The sequence below is a fragment of the Lissotriton vulgaris genome, chromosome 11 (genome assembly GCF_964263255.1).
Source record: "Lissotriton vulgaris chromosome 11, aLisVul1.2, whole genome shotgun sequence".
NCBI lineage: Eukaryota > Metazoa > Chordata > Amphibia > Caudata > Salamandridae > Lissotriton > Lissotriton vulgaris.
The window spans coordinates 10948839-10966126 of NC_141699.1; the positions used below are offsets into that span (position 1 = coordinate 10948839).

The 17288-nt window shown below is 46.2% G+C and overlaps 1 protein-coding gene across 2 annotated transcripts in view; it reads right to left on the reverse strand.

Annotated features, from left to right (window-relative positions):
- EP400 (E1A binding protein p400) overlaps nt 1-16950 on the reverse strand; it is a 657563-nt gene extending 640613 nt beyond the window's left edge. For both annotated transcript variants that reach the window (XM_086942653.1, XM_086942654.1), the window contains exon 1: nt 16855-16950. The gene's annotated coding sequence lies outside the window, so the exon portion shown is untranslated. The remainder of the gene's footprint in view (nt 1-16854) is intronic.
- Between the last annotated feature and the right edge of the window lie 338 nt (nt 16951-17288).

The window sequence follows — 17288 nt, forward strand, 5'->3', positions numbered from 1 at the left end:
ATACATAACGGTGGGCTTGGGTAGGTTTACATTTAACGGCCGTAACATCTCTCTGAAGCACCTGTACAAAATATCTAGCAAGAACCAGTAATGGAATAAACTGGACCTATAGTTATGTTTCCAGGACTGGTTCATACAACTACTCTGGAAATTGAATATGCTGAACCTAAATGTATCTGAAGTTATTAACTATGATCCTATAGTGCTGTTTATACAAAGTTTTGTCATTGCTTGTATTATAATCATTTTCAGGTCGAAATCTGTTTTATGCTGTGGAGGCCGCGAGTGATGCTGTGGAATGCTGTGGAGGCCGCGAGTGATGCTGTGGAATGCTGTGGAGGCCCCGGGTGATGCCCTGGAGGCCCCGAGTGATGCCCTGGAGGCCCCGAGTGATGCCCTGGAGGCCCCGAGTGATGCCCTGGAGGCCCCGAGTGAAGCCCTGGAGGCCCCGAGTGAAGCCCTGGAGGCCCCGAGTGAAGCCCTGGAGGCCCCGATTGATGCCCAGGAGGCCCCGAGTGATGCCCAGGAGGCCCCGAGTGATGCCCAGGAGGCCCCGAGTGATGCCCAGGAGGCCCCGAGTGATGCCCAGGAGGCCCCAAGTAGGGGTGTGGAATTTATTAAAATATCTACTTGTCCATGGGGCAAGTTGCTTCATAAATCTACTTGTCCTTTAACAAAATCCACTTGTCCCTTTGGTGCCATGTGGTTCGGCGACAAATTATGGCAGCAATCTCATTATTTAAGAGCTTTTATAGCCTCTCTGATTATGCCAGTGCTCATACCATAGTGGCTCTTGAATGCTGGCAATCCCTTTATGTTGCCACGTTTCTGCAGATCTACATACTGGGACTGAAGGTAGTGGTAAGCAATGGTTCCAGGGTTGGAATGCCCTTTAAGTCTGTGCAAATCTACTAACTTGCATGTTTTAAGGGTTTCCAACCACTTTTCTCTAATCTTTTCCAATACTGATAAATGTTAGAAATTTACTCCTGACAATGGCAGACGTAAACCTTCTTCCGTTGGGAAAAAAGTGGTTGATGGGAAAATGACCTTGCAAACACTCGGGTTTTCGCATGAGCAAACCTACACATGCATATTTGTTCATGATAAACTGCAGTTCACAAATATTTTCCAGGAGTACATTTCTTGCCCTACTTCTATAAATTCTTGTAAATTCACGAAAGCCATATGGCTGCACTTAATGCAAGGACATATACCAAGGGTGCACTTTGAGACTTTCTTTAATAATAGGGCCCCTAATTTGGTCTGACTTTAACCACAACCTTTTGTGTTTATTAAAATTCTCTCTCTCTGTATCGGCTGGCTTCACTGTGAGTGACGGCATTAAGCTCTTTCAGACGGACTATATTGGCACACAAAGTCGTTTTGTTCAGTGGCAGTGACTAATGTGGCAGTGTGTGCTTTTTTTAGACCAATTTTTTTTTTGCTTTTGCCAATGTTTGTTATAATGGTGAGGGCCCGCCAGCTCTCGTAGAAGGGTTTTCAAAAACCATGCCAAAACAAGTCACGTATTGGCAAAATTAAAAAGCTGACACTAATTTCAGACCTACTGGCTTTTCCATTGCTTGTTTATTTTTATGTTTCTCATAATCTTATTGAAACTGGTTACACTGATTTTCCAGTACGAATATTTTTGCAAAATACTAGCATGCATCAACACATTTTACTAAATGATGCTGCAAAGAAACGGTACCTGAAATTTCACAGTAGTTTAGCAAAATGTATTTTTTTCCTACTTTAATTTTTTAGGAACATTTTATATTGAAAGTAAAGAGTCATTAATCTTGCATTCTGGGAGCATTATGCATAGCCTCATATTGCTAAACTTTGAAACGGTGAGTACACATTTTTATACTGTAACCACTGTCATGAGTGCAGTCAGAACTTACATTTACTTAGAACGCTCACCCTAATAATAAAGGCTTTCAATTAAGAACCATAAATACAAGTTTGAACAGCATTAACATAGGCACACAAATAACTTGACTTCAGGCTGTGCCCTTCCCTGGCCCTTAATGTTCTATTGCAAACTGGCAGCCAAAGGGTTTGTGCTGCAGGGAGTTGGGCCTACTTGTCCCCCTTGACCCCACACAATTTGTCCTGGGCCACACAATATGTCCTGGGCGTCGGGCTATAGGAATTCCACATCCCTGCCCCGAGTGATGCCGTGGAGGCCATCGAGTGATGCCGTGGAGGCCATCGAGTGATGCCGCGGACGCCATCGAGTGATGCCGCGGAGGCCATCGAGTGATGCCGCGGAGGCCATCGAGTGATGCCGCGGAGGTCCCCGAGTGATGCCGCGGAGGTCCCCGAGTGATGCCGCGGAGGTCCCCGAGTGATGCCGCGGAGGTCCCCGAGTGATGCCGCGGAGGTCCCCGAGTGATGCCGCGGAGGTCCCCGAGTGATGCCGCGGAGGTCCCCGAGTGATGCCGCGGAGGTCCCCGAGTGATGCCGCGGAGGTCCCCGAGTGATGCCGCGGAGGTCCCCGAGTGATGCCGCGGAGGTCCCCGAGTGATGCCGCGGAGGTCCCCGAGTGATGCCGCGGAGGTCCCCGAGTGATGCCATGGAGGCCCCGAGTGATGCCATGGAGGCCCCGAGTGATGCTGGGGTGGCGCTGAGTGATGCTGGGGTGGCGCTGAGTGATAATGTGGTGGTGCTGAGTGGTGCCGAGTGATGCTGTGGTGGTTCTGAGTGATGCTGTGGTGGTGCTGAGTGATGCTGTGGTGGTGCTGAGTGATGCTGTGGTGGTGCTGAGTGATGCTGTGGTGGTGCTGAGTGATGCTGTGGTGGTGCTGAGTGATGCTGTGGTGGTGCTGAGTGATAATGTGGTGGTGCTGAGTGATAATGTGGTGGTGCTGAGTGATGCTGTGGTGGTGCTGAGTGATGCTGTGGTGGTGCTGAGTGATGCTGTGGTGGTGCTGAGTGAAAATGTGGTGGTGCTGAGTGAAAATGTGGTGGTGCTGAGTGATGCTGTGGTAGTGCTGAGTGATGCTGTGGTGGTGCTGAGTGATAATGTGGTGGTGCTGAGTGATAATGTGGTGGTGCTGAGTGATAATGTGGTGGTGCTGAGTGATGCTGGGGTAGCGCTGAGTGATAATGTGGTGGTGCTGAGTGATAATGTGGTGGTGCTGAGTGATAATGTGGTGGTGCTGAGTGATAATGTGGTGGTGCTGAGTGATAATGTGGTGCTGCTGCTGAGTGATGCTGTGGTGGTGCTGAGTAATGATGTGGTGCTGCTGCTGAGTGATGCTGTGCTGCTGCTGAGTGATGCTATGGTGGTGCTGAGTGAAAATGTGGTGGTGCTGAGTGAAAATGTGGTGGTGCTGAGTGAAAATGTGGTGGTGCTGAGTGATGCTGTGGTAGTGCTGAGTGATGCTGTGGTGGTGCTGAGTGATAATGTGGTGGTGCTGAGTGATAATGTGGTGGTGCTGAGTGATAATGTGGTAGCGCTGAGTGATAATGTGATGGTGCTGAGTGATGATGTGATGGTGCTGAGTGATGATGTGGTGGTGCTGAGTGATGATGTGGTGGTGCTGAGTGATGCTGTGGTGGTGCTGTGGTGCTGCTGAGTGATGCTGTGGTGGTGCTGAGTGATGCTGTGGTGGATGCTGTGGTAGATGCTGTGGTGATGCTGTGGTGGATGCTGTGGTGGTGCCGAGTGATGCTGTGGTGGTGCCGAGTGATGCTGTGGTGGTGCTGAGTGATGCTGTGGTGGTGCTGAGTGATGCTGTGGTGGTGCTGAGTGATGCTGTGGTGGTGCTGAGTGATAATGTGGTGGTGCTGAGTGATAATGTGGTGGTGCTGAGTGATAATGTGGTGGTGCTGAGTGATAATGTGGTGGTGCTGAGTGATGCTGGGGTAGCGCTGAGTGATGCTGGGGTAGCGCTGAGTGATGCTGGGGTAGCGCTGAGTGATAATGTGGTGGTGCTGAGTGATGATGTGGTGGTGCTGAGTGATGCTGGGGTAGCGCTGAGTGATAATGTGGTGGTGCTGAGTGATAATGTGGTGGTGCTGAGTGATGATGTGGTGCTGCTGCTGAGTGATGCTGTGGTGGTGCTGAGTGATGGTGTGGTGGTGCTGAGTGATGCTGTGGTGGTGCTGAGTGATGCTGTGGTGGTGCTGAGTGAAAATGTGGTGGTGCTGAGTGAAAATGTGGTGGTGCTGAGTGATGCTGTGGTAGTTCTGAGTGATGCTGTGGTGGTGCTGAGTGATAATGTGGTGGTGCTGAGTGATAATGTGGTGGTGCTGAGTGATAATGTGGTGGTGCTGAGTGATAATGTGGTGGTGCTGAGTGATAATGTGGTGGTGCCGAGTGATGCTGGGGTAGCGCTGAGTGATAATGTGGTGGTGCTGAGTGATAATGTGGTGGTGCTGAGTGATAATGTGGTGGTGCTGAGTGATAATGTGGTGGTGCTGAGTGATAATGTGGTGCTGCTGAGTGATGATGTGGTGCTGCTGCTGAGTGATGCTGTGGTGGTGCTGAGTAATGATGTGGTGCTGCTGCTGAGTGATGCTGTGCTGCTGCTGAGTGATGCTGTGGTGATGCTGAGTGAAAATGTGGTGGTGCTGAGTGAAAATGTGGTGGTGCTGAGTGATGCTGTGGTAGTGCTGAGTGATGCTGTGGTGGTGCTGAGTGATGATGTGGTGGTGCTGAGTGATGATGTGGTGGTGCTGAGTGATGCTGTGGTGGTGCTGTGGTGGTGCTGTGGTGGTGCTGCTGAGTGATGCTGTGGTGCTGCTGCTGAGTGATGCTGTGGTGGTGCTGAGTGATGCTGTGGTGGATGCTGTGGTAGATGCTGTGGTGATGCTGTGGTGGATGCTGTGGTGGTGCCGAGTGATGCTGTGGTGGGGCTGAGTGATGCTGTGGTGGTGCTGAGTGATGCTGTGGTGGTGCTGAGTGATGCTGTGGTGGTGCTGAGTGATAATGTGGTGGTGCTGAGTGATGCTGTGGTGGTGCTGAGTGATGCTGTGGTGGTGCTGAGTGATGCTGTGGTGGTGCTGAGTGAAAATGTGGTGGTGCTGAGTGAAAATGTGGTGGTGCTGAGTGAAAATGTGGTGGTGCTGAGTGATGCTGTGGTAGTGCTGAGTGATGCTGTGGTGGTGCTGAGTGATAATGTGGTGGTGCTGAGTGATAATGTGGTGGTGCTGAGTGATAATGTGGTGGTGCTGAGTGATGCTGGGGTAGCGCTGAGTGATAATGTGGTGGTGCTGAGTGATAATGTGGTGGTGCTGAGTGATAATGTGGTGGTGCTGAGTGATAATGTGGTGCTGCTGCTGAGTGATGATGTGGTGCTGCTGCTGAGTGATGCTGTGGTGGTGCTGAGTAATGATGTGGTGCTGCTGCTGAGTGATGCTGTGCTGCTGCTGAGTGATGCTATGGTGGTGCTGAGTGAAAATGTGGTGGTGCTGAGTGAAAATGTGGTGGTGCTGAGTGAAAATGTGGTGGTGCTGAGTGATGCTGTGGTAGTGCTGAGTGATGCTGTGGTGGTGCTGAGTGATAATGTGGTGGTGCTGAGTGATAATGTGGTGGTGCTGAGTGATAATGTGGTAGCGCTGAGTGATAATGTGATGGTGCTGAGTGATGATGTGATGGTGCTGAGTGATGATGTGGTGGTGCTGAGTGATGATGTGGTGGTGCTGAGTGATGCTGTGGTGGTGCTGTGGTGCTGCTGCTGAGTGATGCTGTGGTGCTGCTGCTGAGTGATGCTGTGGTGCTGCTGCTGAGTGATGCTGTGGTGGTGCTGAGTGATGCTGTGGTGGATGCTGTGGTGGATGCTGTGGTAGATGCTGTGGTGATGCTGTGGTGGATGCTGTGGTGGTGCTGAGTGATGCTGTGGTGGTGCCGAGTGATGCTGTGGTGGTGCTGAGTGATGCTGTGGTGGTGCTGAGTGATGCTGTGGTGGTGCTGAGTGATGCTGTGGTGGTGCTGAGTGATAATGTGGTGGTGCTGAGTGATAATGTGGTGGTGCTGAGTGATAATGTGGTGGTGCTGAGTGAAAATGTGGTGGTGCTGAGTGATGCTGGGGTAGCGCTGAGTGATGCTGGGGTAGCGCTGAGTGATAATGTGGTGGTGCTGAGTGATAATGTGGTGGTGCTGAGTGATGATGTGGTGCTGCTGCTGAGTGATGCTGTGGTGGTGCTGAGTGATGCTGTGGTGGTGCTGAGTGATGCTGTGGTGGTGCTGAGTGAAAATGTGGTGGTGCTGAGTGAAAATGTGGTGGTGCTGAGTGAAAATGTGGTGGTGCTGAGTGATGCTGTGGTAGTGCTGAGTGATGCTGTGGTGGTGCTGAGTGATAATGTGGTGGTGCTGAGTGATAATGTGGTGGTGCTGAGTGATAATGTGGTGGTGCTGAGTGATAATGTGGTGGTGCTGAGTGATGCTGGGGTAGCGCTGAGTGATGCTGGGGTAGCGCTGAGTGATAATGTGGTGGTGCTGAGTGATAATGTGGTGGTGCTGAGTGATAATGTGGTGGTGCTGAGTGATAATGTGGTGGTGCTGAGTGATAATGTGGTGGTGCTGAGTGATAATGTGGTGCTGCTGAGTGATGATGTGGTGCTGCTGCTGAGTGATGCTGTGGTGGTGCTGAGTAATGATGTGGTGCTGCTGCTGAGTGATGCTGTGCTGCTGCTGAGTGATGCTGTGGTGGTGCTGAGTGAAAATGTGGTGGTGCTGAGTGAAAATGTGGTGGTGCTGAGTGATGCTGTGGTAGTGCTGAGTGATGCTGTGGTGGTGCTGAGTGATAATGTGGTGGTGCTGAGTGATAATGTGGTGGTGCTGAGTGATAATGTGGTAGCGCTGAGTGATAATGTGATGGTGCTGAGTGATGATGTGGTGGTGCTGAGTGATGATGTGGTGGTGCTGAGTGATGCTGTGGTGGTGCTGTGGTGGTGCTGCTGAGTGATGCTGTGGTGCTGCTGCTGAGTGATGCTGTGGTGGTGCTGAGTGATGCTGTGGTGGATGCTGTGGTGGATGCTGTGTTAGATGCTGTGGTGATGCTGTGGTGGATGCTGTGGTGGTGCCGAGTGATGCTGTGGTGGTGCCGAGTGATGCTGTGGTGGGGCTGAGTGATGCTGTGGTGGGGCTGAGTGATGCTGTGGTGGGGCTGAGTGATAATGTGGTGGTGCTGAGTGGTGCCGAGTGATGCTGTGGTGGTGCCGAGTGATGCTGGGGTAGTGCTGAGTGATAATGTGGTGGTGCTGAGTGATGATGTGGTGGTGGTGCTGAGTGATGATGTGGTGCTGCTGCTGAGTGATGCTGTGGTGGTGCTGAGTGATGCTGTGGTGGTGCTGAGTGATGCTGTGGTGGTGCTGAGTGATGCTGTGGTGGTGCTGAGTGATGCTGTGGTGGTGCTGAGTGATGCTGTGGTGGTGCTGAGTGAAAATGTGGTGGTGCTGAGTGATAATGTGATGGTGCTGAGTGATAATGTGGTGGTGCTGAGTGATGCTGGGGTAGCGCTGAGTGATTATGTGATGGTGCTGAGTGATGATGTGGTGGTGCTGAGTGATGATGTGGTGGTGCTGAGTGATGATGTGGTGGTGCTGAGTGATGATGTGGTGGTGTTGAGTGATGATGTGGTGGTGCTGAGTGGTGCTGCTGAGTGATGCTGTGGTGCTGCTGCTGAGTGATGCTGTGTGATGCTGTGGTGGATGCTGTGGTGGTGCCGAGTGATGCTGTGGTGGGGCTGAGTGATGCTGTGGTGGGGCTGAGTGATAATGAGGTGGTGCTGAGTGATAATGTGGTGGTGCTGAGTGATAATGTGGTGGTGCTGAGTGATAATGTGGTGGTGCTGAGTGATAATGTGGTGGTGCTGAGTGAGAATGTGGTGGCGCTGAGTGAGAATGTGGTGGCGCTGAGTGAGCGATGCTGGGGTAACGGGGTTGTGGAGCATGATGAGGAACCAGCGGTGGCCGGCACAGGTAAGCTCCGTGGGGCTTTGGGGCGTGGCAGGGCAGGGGGAAGCCGACAGACAACGGACTTGGTATTATTTATTTAATTAATTATACCTTTTCCGTCGACCGTCCCCTCCAACCACTGCATTTACCTGTGCCAGCCGCCGCTATGAGGAACAGCTGTAGATATATGGGTGGAAACTAGCAGGAGCGGGCAAAGAGGACTTTTCTTGGAAGCCAGTCCCTCGTGCAGTTCAATGCAAACACTGCATTTGTGGTGGAACGATACACCATTACAGCCAGTAGCTTCAGATGGGGCAGATCCACCCATCTAGGCTGAGTCAAGCGACAAATGAAAAAGTCTTCTGACAATGGCTAAAAGGGGCTGCTGAAAAAAAGGTATTGGTTGAAAGGGGCACGCCTAACACCTTCTCTAAGTGTGCTGTAAACAACAGGTTATTTTGACAGCTGTGCTGAAAACCCCCATACCTAAAGATGAGAACAAAGAAGGTCCATGGAAGGAGAAAACTGAATAAAATTAGCGAGCAGAAGAAAAAGATTAACACAATGAAAAGCAGTGTAAGAAAAAAGGTGAATGAACGAGTGTTAAAAGCCAAGGGAACAAAAAGAATGCAAACACTAATATGAAAGGAAAAAATAAAAACATAAAAGAAAAAAATACAAAAGGAGAGACAGAAAGAAAAAAGAGGAAAGAGACAACGAGGGATAGCAAGAGAAAAAGCAAGAAAGAAAGAAAAATATCAAATGAAAAAGTAGAAAATAAACAGAGGAATGCTCATTAATAGTTTCCTTTGGCTTTCAGAGTTAACTTGACTTTTTCATTACTTAAAAACTCAAATATCTGAAACCACTCTTTAATCACCCGTGAGTGAGAAGAAATGTCCACACCAGACAGCAGCCAAGCAACTAGTTCAACATTATGAGGCCTGCAGATTTGTTGCTGTTCTCATTCCCTGCGCCAATATCAACAGCAGAGACTGGCGAAGAGAACAAGGAGGCATTGAGAGAAGCCTCGTGGCATCCCTGGTGGGGAAGAGTGATGGGCTGGAGCTTAGGACGAGACAGCTAAGAGAGATATGATCCACGTCAGTCCTGAAACAGCGGCCAGGAAGAAATATCATCACGATGCAAAGCGACTGCCACAACAATCAGAATCCGTAAAGACACACAAGCCAAAAATAAATATCATCTAGAACTGCTGTGATGCTGCTGAATCCACGAGCAAAATATTAGTAGGACAAAGCAGCCATGAATAAATATCATAATCAAAAATCATTGAGCAACCTTAACAACTATCAAAAAATCAATCACGATGCACCAGTCAAGAAATATCAGAATTCGTCGCCACAGAACAGCCATGAATAATTATCAGAAGATGTACAGACATAGCATCCTCAGAAAACTTTCCATGAGAATCAATCTTGATACAGCAGCCACAGAGAAATGTCATCAAGCGCAAAAGACACGCAGTATACTTAAAAGTGGCCGCGAAATGAAATGAAAAGCGGCTGAGAAATGCTCTCGGCATTGCGGGGGTGGAGGGGCGCATTCCTTTGCAGTGTGAAGCAGGGGGTGGGGGAGCGGATCCCTTTGAAGTGAAGCGGCATTGCTGTGGCGGGTCTGATGCAATGATGCGAGGCAGGCGGCTCGGAGAGCAAATGGAAAGCGCGTGCATGGGCACATGCACTCGGCGCAATCCGCCTGGTTTAGCTTTCCTGGATTCAACTCTATAGTCTCGACATCTGCAATGCGCAAGCGCATTGGCAGAGTTCGAGACCTAAAAAGGGATGATGACGATGTACTAAGGACAGGTTTCCATTTATAAAATGTCTCAATATGTTCACAGCTCTAGGAAAGAACAAGATACGCGCTGGACTTCCAGCGGAAGGCTACTAATGGCCGCAGCAGATCTCATATACAGAGGGTCCAGAGAAGGTTATTTTGCTGGCCGTAAAGCACAAGGGTTGCAGGGCTCACTAGCCCTGGGCACTCTGGCAAAAGTCAGTAAATTAAATGAGCCTTCAGAAGGTCTGAACTGACCGTCTATAGAGAGTTCTATGCTTCTGTGACATAAATAATATCTCTTAAATAAATATCTCTTGTAAGTCAAGGCAACTATGAGGTACACCATATATAGAGGTCTGCTTGCAAACACTGCACATTGTGCATGTTTTTGCGTTCACTTCACATGCATAAGAGTAGACACAGAGACTGGTTGAATCTGATGAAATGTGACAGGAAGGGAAATGACCAAAAGTTAGAGGCAGGCTGAAGTGACTGGACAGGAAATAGCATTAGATCAGTTTCAGAGAAGTTCAGTCAGTGATAGTAGGCTCTCACTCAGTGCTGAACTCCTTCAAGGCGTGGAGTGCTTTGGGTAAACACGGGCAGGGCAGACAGAACTAAAAAGAAGCAATGACACTCCGACCCTGTCTACAAAATTAGCTAACAAACAAGCGACCCTGATCTACTTCACCAAACTTTGTATGAAGGTAAACGATTTCCTATCAAAAGGTATCTTACTTAGTAAAAGTGCAACGATAGTCGCAAAAAAATGTGTTAAAGGTGCTGCAAGACACGATGCATTGTGTCTACAAATGAGGCAAAGAAAATCGCACATCCAACGGATGCATTCTACGTGCGACCATGCAGAAAGACACAGCACAAAGGCACCTGTTGCTCCAAAATCACAGCTATTGATTTCTCTTTAGCTTCAGAAGAAAATAACTGATAACTAAGTTATCACCCCGGGGAACTAAGCATACACCATGCATACAGATGTAAATAGCAGGCATGCAATCCACGGTACTAATGTACCAGGATTATAACCTGTGCAGCAAACGCATGAATTGACCGAGCCATCTCATTATCACTCTTACCAGAGATGTGCACATTATCCCCAGTCATATGCAGAAGGCACATAAACCAGCTCACCTTTCTTGTGAAGATTCATATCGGTTACCTACGGATTACGCACAGATCTCTAACTCAAAAGCATTTGCTATGGGATGTTGCTTAAAAACAGCCACAGCTGCCTACTCGGAACTGAGAACCAGGTTGAATCAACGGCCTCGGTTCAGCATCCTGAAATTAAGGACACATCATTTAAACTTCCTGAGCATTCAAAAACATAAAAATTGTAATGTGACCTGCTGCTCATGTAAAGTGCACCAATGTTCTTAGATCAAGTTTGCGCAACAGTAAAAAAAAAATGTTTAAAAAACGACATTTTCTCAGGATTAAAAGTGATCACCAGGATGCAGGCAGATCTGCGCTGCTGGTGCTTACCCCCCTTAGCTATCTTACTAGTACTTGAACTGGTGGCCTGCTCTAAACATCTAGACAGCACAAGTGTGATAATCAATATGAACCGCTACTTTGTATAATTGGCGAGGTTGTGTCTTAATTTATTTCATCATTACATACCACCACTAATAGTTCTTTTTTGCCAAAAAACACAATTGCCCAACTGATTTAGTAAGCAAAATAGCTTAGGTTACTCTTCTTTATGGAGCAATATATGATATTTCAAGTACGAATGCATACACGTTGTTGAGGCTCAATCAACCTTTCATCCTAAGGATGATAAAATCAGTACCACCCTGTTGAGTAACAGATAATAGCTACAATACTAATGATCTAGAAAACCGTGGTAGCAAGTTTCATTTTAAAAGAAAATGAAAAAGGGGGAAAACAGTATCAATGTGAATGTATGAGCTTAGACATTATCTTTCACTGGGGTTTGAAATTTTGATCACTCTTCCGGTGGGACTCAATGTGAAAGAGAAGTTGAAGGTGATAGAAATGAAGTTTCAGGTCGAACCATAGAGAAAAAAATGGATTACAAGGGTGATCTAAAAACATGTGACGAGGAGGACCGTTTAAGTCCTCGCTTTCAGTACCATAGCAGCCTTTCACATGGGTACTTCATCCACGAAGCAGAGTACAACCAGAAATGGGAGCACACCTACTCGGAGGAAAGGACCCTTTATTTCATGATTGCAAACATATCCTCAGAAAATTATAATGTGAGCTTCGGTTTTAAACCGCTGAAGTTGAAAGTCATTCCGTCCTCTGAGTAATAATGTCTGACCACAGCTTCTGCCTTCACTAAAGACCCAGGAGGCTGGCAGAGAAGGATAGCCTATGTGGATTTTTGGAAGAGGAAGTGATTGAAGAATGAGAAGGCATGGCGAGAAGAGGGAGAGAGTGCTACTTGTACAGAAATCAGAGCTGGAATACAGTATCATGGGCGCAGACAAGAATGTAGAAATTCAAAGGAGAACAAATTAAAGTGTGGTGGTTTTAATAATGCAAACTGAGTATACAAAACCCGTGGTCTGTATTTTCAAAGGCTGCTGTCCAATGTGCTGAACTGCCAGCTACCCTATATGCAGCAATGTGGGCCCACTCCCTTAGTGAGCACCATCTTGAAGCAAACCTTGTAGCAAGGATTGAAAAGAATGGGGAAGTGAGGACACAAATGCATATTGCAAAGTCTTGTCGGTGTTCAAATAGCGAACAGTTCTTGGGAAAGTATAATGAACAAGCTGCACAAATACTAAATCCTCAAAACGGAACTTGGGGAAAATAAAACTGAATTGTTTTCTTTTTATTTTTTAAATAGAAATCACTTTCATGATGATTCTTCCATAAACACCAAACCGTGACACCATGTAGTTGTAGTAAGAATAAAGGACCCCTTCTATTACTGAGATATATATACATATACACATACACACACACACACACACACACTCTTTCGGGAGTTCAGTAAGAATCATTGAAGATCAAATTGTAACATAACTGAGCTCACGTCTAACGTCAAAAGAGTTCAGTTTGACCGTACCAGGTAATGGTCTGCCTCAAACATCCTACATGTATAATATTAAAAAATGTTCTCCAAACACTCTCAGTGGTGACGCCAACACCAAAAAAACGAAGGTGTCCCAAAATAAAAATGACGTCTTTTCCCCTTTATTATGTGTTGTATAAAAATAACCAAAACAACCCCATACTAGGCACAGGCACCCCTTCTTTGTTCAAAATTAAGTCAGGTCCTGTTAGAAACACACTTTCATCAGAAATCAGCATCATGGAAAACAGTCACATAAGTATTGTAACAAGGAAATCTGATTTTTTTTTTTTTAAAGACATCCACTTTATTTTGCCATTATGAAAACATTTGGAAGGCACAGCCATGATTAAGGACTACATCATCCATACAGAACTTCTAGTCTTCCCGGCATTATGAGACTAAACATAGGATGTAATGATGTGCAAATTATATGAGCTTTTGTGATAAATGTAGGTTTGTTTGTAGAAACATGGAGGGTTGGTAGGAATATAGCTTTGCTCTGTAGACAAATGTATAATATTAGTTTTTTGCAGACCGAGTATTTGGAACTCTATAGAAACTATTCAAAATGTCAACTATGTAACCAAACAAAATACATAAGGGGCAACTCTCCATAAAATGCCTTTTGATATTTCTACCAGAGTTTCAAATGAGATTTCTGAAAGAGTGACCAATTTGTGTGTTTGTTTTAACAGAGTTTTCGCAAAAAGATCCAGTAAACCTCACAGAAAAAAAACAGAGCGTGCAAGTAGGACATGTTCTCTAAAGTTGACCTGAACAGATCTATTTACTTTGCCCCTCTACACCACAACGTAAACTGTCATTCCTCAATTCACACGATGTGCTGTACAAAGATCAACAAGGATATAAGTAGTGGGCATGATCCTTCTTATGTACATCATCCTTCTTATGCCCAATGCATGATTTGATGCAATAACTGCACTTATTCCACACAACAGGGAACTGCTTTTATACATACAATTTAAACATCTCAGAACTCTTTTCACAGGCACCGACATTCAATTCCCTTAAGTGAAGCAGGGTGATGAGAAAATCTCAGTCCTTCCTAACATTCAAAAGAGAAACGTTCACAGCATGTTAACATCCCACCCAGAAAAATCCTATCATGGTTTCCGAATTTTAACAAAAAAAAGACCATTATACTTTTTACATTTAATGGAAAAAGTCAGAGATGTATCAGTTTTCAAAAAGACAGTGACAAATTGAACATAATATACACTGTAACGAAATGCGGACTGATAAAAAATTTCCACAAAGAAAAAAAAGCCAGACTAGAAAAATAGTGGACAACCATAAGCCTGTCAACAAAATGCTGTCAGACGTTTCAAACCAGAGACTTAGCAGGAAGCAATAAATGTAATTTACAACTTGCCCAAAAGCTACATTTTTATGCAGTAAACGTACTAACTCACCAATGATGCTATTAATGACCCTCACAAACGACCAGAGATTATGTTTTCTTCTTCAAGTTTTTCAGGGATCTGAGCCCACAAGTCCTCTATAAAAAAACGCTCAAGGTTTTCTTTTTTTTTTTTTTTAAATGAAGGCATCCATTAATGCAGTTTAACTGCAAAAAAAGGGCTGGGAATGTAATATCACTAACCTTATAATGAAACCCAGAGGGTAAGGGTGATATGTTTGCAAAGGTCTCAACCACCTGCAATCCATCAGAGTGTATTCCAGTCCATAGTTTTTCAACCACTAAACATCTTTAAACAAGGACCTGCCATCAACAAATCAGATATTATCTTGATCCGATAGAAACTGTCTAAATGAACTACATGGTCCTGACCCGTCTGAAGAGGAAAAAAAGCACAAACAAACCAGTGTTGGTCTTGTTGAACCTCATCAGTTTGGTACAGTTTGAGTTATGTGGCACAGGATCTATGTACGGGTAAAAGGGTCACACTTCTGGCATTACACTGAATCAAAAACCGTGATATGTTGAATGATTTGTTAATAATAGACACTGTCAACTGCTCGGACCACATTCCAGTCTATTGCAATTCGCCATCTTCCCATACTGGCAACTTTAATAGGGGAGAAAGGATGAGAGAGTATGACGGTCCACAGCATGTATGTTATACATGTCAAATCCTGCAGTGGGAGGGAGAATGACACTTACAAAAGGCTTGCCATAGTACCAACTGTTTTAATTTGAACCTACATGAAAATTATAATGATTTATGACACTGAAGAAAGTCATAAATCTGCACATACATATTTGTGGCAAAAGTCAATTCTGAATTAAAGCATCGCCCCTCCAGTTTTCATTCACAAACAAAACTCTTAACATTGTTGCATTTTTATTAGAATATCGTTTCCAGCAAACGCAATATACTCAATTGTTGCACAGCTATAGAGTACCTGTACATACTAAACAAAAATACAAACAATATTAATAATGTTTATATATATTAAAAAGCCAATGTGTACGATTTGGTCTCGCAAAAAAAAATAACTGGCTTAACAGTATGAAGGAAGGATTCCAAACACCAACTTTTACAAAATGCCAGCTCTCTCTGATTCAATGGGAAGACCATCCTCACACTTAAGGAACAGACTGCCATGAAAATTAAGACACCATAGTGTCAGCTGTCATTATTAAAGTGAAAGATTCCTCTCAGAAAGCAGTTTCGTAACAGCTGTTCAAGGTTTTGTACAATCACATTTGGAAGGTGACAATGACCTTCTACACATCATCGCTACTTCGCTCTAACACTTCCCGCCACCCTACAAGTAATCCTATTTTATTTTTATTTTATGAGTTTTATATAGTGCTGGCTGGACCCGGAGGCATCAGAGCGCTTTCCATATGGAGTGGCATTATATATGCATTAACACGCTTCATCAAAGGCAAGAATAAATATTATCCCATCTCCCCCACCCTGCTGAACCTGCTCTGGCTGCCCATACCAGCCTGCAACATTTTATAAACCAGATTCACAAAGACATCACAACCATGCCCATCTTGCTGACAAAAACACCATCCGCAGTTGCTCTTGGCACAACCACAGGCAGGGTATCATCAGAATGTAGGCAAAGATTGGTAAAAAAAAAATAATAATAAGCAACAGGCATTCTGAATGTATGCACGGATGAGCTGGAACAACTTCCCTGTATCCATCAGAACTGCTTTAACCTTGCTCCGATTTAGGAAAGAGCTGAAGACCCACCTCTTTAAAGAACACTAAATCATGTCAAATTAAGTTGTATCCTATGCAATATGTAACATTGGTCGAAGACCAAGGGCTATGCTTGATCCTCAACGGAAGGGACTGTATGTTATTAACTGTACACCCAGCACAAACGAAAAGAGAAATGTATGTCATACTGATAATTTATGGTTGTATGTATAGACAGCTACCCGAACGTCTGTCGCCTATCATAAGAATGCAACAAAATCAATAAAAACAGAATTAAACAATAAATGATGCACTGAAGTCAACTTTTGCTCTTAGAAACCAGCCACTCCTCCAATCACACACTATATTGTTACCTAGGTCATGTTCAGCACTAGCTCCCTTTGGGCTTGGATTGCACCATGTAAATACTGCACACATACACCTGGTGCAAGGATTATAAGAAAGGCATGCCACAGAAAGGGAAGCCACACATCCTATCGCAGTGCAGGATGCACAGGCTGCTCAGGTGAAATGATGCTCATACTCCAGCACAGGGGCTCATCACACTGCCAGGGTGCACAGATTACTACAGCCCCACCACGGGGAGGCAAGCCACTGTCACTGCCCAGGAGGGGAGCATCCAGGAGAGAGGCAGACACACAGGGGGAGGAGGAGAGCATCAGGGGAGAGACAGACACACGGGGGGAGGCTGACACACAGGAGGAGGCTGGCTCCCCGCAGCCCCAGTGCAGGAGAGCTTCAGTCCCCTGGGGACATGCTCCTCGCACCTCCAGACTGGCTCCTCACCTCCCCAGATCCCAGCATACCTTCCCATGCCATAGCAGCAGTGCTAGCACCCCCGGGAGGTCCCGCCGGCCTCGCCCGCCCCGGCTGCATGCCCCCGTCCCTCTCACTCACCACGGCTCCCACGCCCAGCTCTCCAATCACTACAAAGGGGCCGGAGCGGCGGCCCCAGAGCTACTTCCGGTACGGAGGCCCTGGCGGACAATCTTCCACTGCTTCCCCTGCCAGCGCTCTGTCTGGCTCCGCAACCGTGGCCATGAAAAGAGGACTGGAGGTTGGCTGCGTCTGGGGGTGCGGACAGAGAGGAGAGACTACACGCGGCCATCTCTGGGAAGCAAGTAATAGGCGGAAGTCGTCTTCGTTCAATGTGTACGTTAGTTGATATAAGATGGGCAAGTAACAGAAAGTCTAAATAACTCTGTAGATACAAAGACCTCCTACCGATCTGTAATTACTGAGCACATTTGATGTAGACTTGAAAATAATTCTGGAACTCTTTTTTTAGATACTTACTTATTGAAAATAGGCACGTTTCCCATTCAATAACT